The sequence below is a fragment of the Alligator sinensis genome, unplaced genomic scaffold (genome assembly GCF_000455745.1).
Source record: "Alligator sinensis unplaced genomic scaffold, ASM45574v1 scaffold76_1, whole genome shotgun sequence".
Lineage (NCBI taxonomy): Eukaryota > Metazoa > Chordata > Crocodylia > Alligatoridae > Alligator > Alligator sinensis.
The window spans coordinates 3106947-3109091 of NW_005841865.1; the positions used below are offsets into that span (position 1 = coordinate 3106947).

The 2145-nt window shown below is 50.7% G+C and overlaps 1 protein-coding gene across 1 annotated transcript in view; it reads right to left on the reverse strand.

Annotated features, from left to right (window-relative positions):
* The window catches only part of LOC102386980 (thyrotropin-releasing hormone receptor-like), a 92735-nt gene that overhangs the window by 72109 nt on the left and 18481 nt on the right, over positions 1 to 2145 (reverse strand). The gene's annotated exons all lie outside the window — the stretch shown is intronic.

Genomic DNA, 2145 nt, shown 5'->3' on the forward strand with positions numbered 1-2145 from the left:
TCCTTCCTTGCCCACAGATTTTGCCAGGGCTGGGGCAGGGGTGGGCTCCCTTAAGTGCCTTGACCAGCTGGCTTTGCAAGGATTGCTCAGCGGGCCAGCAGTGGCAGTAGTGCCCCCGTCCCCCAGCGGGCTTAGTTTAAAGCCCGGTGGAGCAGGTCAGCCAGTCTGGCTGAGAAGAGCCTCCTCCCTAGGGGAGAGAGGTGGAGGCCATCTCTTCCCAGCAGCTCGCTGCCTCTCTCGCCAAAGAGTGGGCTGTGGTCATGAAAGCCAAAGCCTTCCCGACGACACCAGTGCCGCAGTCTTTGGTTGACCACGTGGATCCTCCTCTCCCTCCTCGGCCCATAGCCTGAGACTGGGAGGATCGACGAGAACACCACTTGTGCCCCCCAAACCCTTTAGCCCTGCTCCCAAATCCGTGTAGCGCCTCATGACCTGGCTGGGAGCGCTCCGAGCCGTGTCATTGGTGCCCACATGAATTAGGAGCATGGGATAGTGGTCTGTGGGTTTGAGGAGCTCTGGGATCCTCTCCGCAATGTCCTGGATGTGGGCCCCCAGGAAGCAGCAGACTTCCCGGGCTAAGGGGTCGGAGCGGCAGATTGCCCCCTCAGTCCCCTTCAGGAGAGAGTCTCCCACAACAAACACCCTACGTTTTGTCTTGGGGAAAGCAGGGGTGGGACTTCTTCATGGTATTTACTGTAAAAGAAAGAAAGCAACATTTATAATTATTAACTGTATTAATATGCAGTGCTTCCTGCCATGTACCCCCCACTCCAGTTTTGTTTTTCTGGCATGCTGGCACTCCAGCACCTTACAAGGGAGACATTGTGATTTTTTTCAGCACCCCAGCCAAAAAGGTTCCCTGCCTCTGAATTAGACTGTTCTCAGTGGTGGCAGATGTCAGAAAAAGAAGCGATGGTTTCAAGTTGCAGCAAGAGAAGTTTAGGTTAAATATTAGGAAAAACTTTCTCACTAGGAGGGTAGTAAAGCATTGGAACAGGTTACCCAGAGAGGCTGTGGGATCTGCATCTTTGGAGGGTTTTAAGACTCAGCTAGACAAAGTCTTGGCTGGCATGATCTAGTTGGGTTTGGTCTTGCTTTAAGCAGGGGGATGAACTAGATCACTGGTTCTCAACCTTTTCTGTGCCAGGACCCATTTGTAAGCATCAATGGCCAGTCCCAACCCAGTGCCCCTCACTCTCAACCCACTGCCCCCCACCCCAGGCTCAGCCCCACAGTGTGTGGGGCTTGGGGGTGCATGGAACAGTGGGGACCCCAAGCACCCCTTGCAGGCTGAAACTCTGCCAGCCTGCAAGGGAAAAGCCATGGTTTCCCACATTTTTCTCCTTTAAAGGAGAATCCATTTTTAAAGTTTGTTGATCCATTTTTAATGTTTGTTTGTGACCTTTCATACACTCTTGTGACCCACTTTTGGTGCACATGAAAAATCTCTGCAGCAGAGTCTAGTAGTGCAAGAGAAATATACAGCAGAGTCTATATAGTAGGGTTTTTTGCTCCTTCAATGGTGAAACTCCCACTGAAGATACTCTGCCCTGGGGCAAAGCAGGGTTTGTTCACTACAAGACCTCTAAACAAACAAGCATACAGCGATGGAGGGGCATGCCTGGAGAGGGATTCAGTGGGCATGTCTACACAAGATATTTACTGCCCAGTTGACTAATTAACTACGCAGCAAATGTCTTGCCGCCTACACGTGCGCCCCTATCAGGGCACACACAACTAATAAACTCCTCAGCAGGGTAGTTCTTGTAAATACTTGTAAATATTTACAGGTACTACCCTGTTGAGGAGTTTATTGGTTTTGTGTGCCTTAATAGAGGCACATGTGTAGATGCCAAGACATTTACTGCGCAGTTAATTAGTCAACTAGACAGTAAATGTCTTGTGTAGACACGCCCACTGAATCCCTCTCCAGGCACGGCCCCTCCATCACTGTATGCTTGTTCGTTTTAGAGGTTTTGTAGTGAACAAACCCTGCTTCTTCTCAGGAAGAACTTCTTCATGGTAAAAGTGGCCACAATTTGGAATGGGCTCCCAAGAGACGTGGTGCTCCCCGCTACCTTAGGGGTCTTCAAGTGAAGGCTGGATAGACATTTGCCTGGGGTCATCTCACCCCAGCACTCTTTC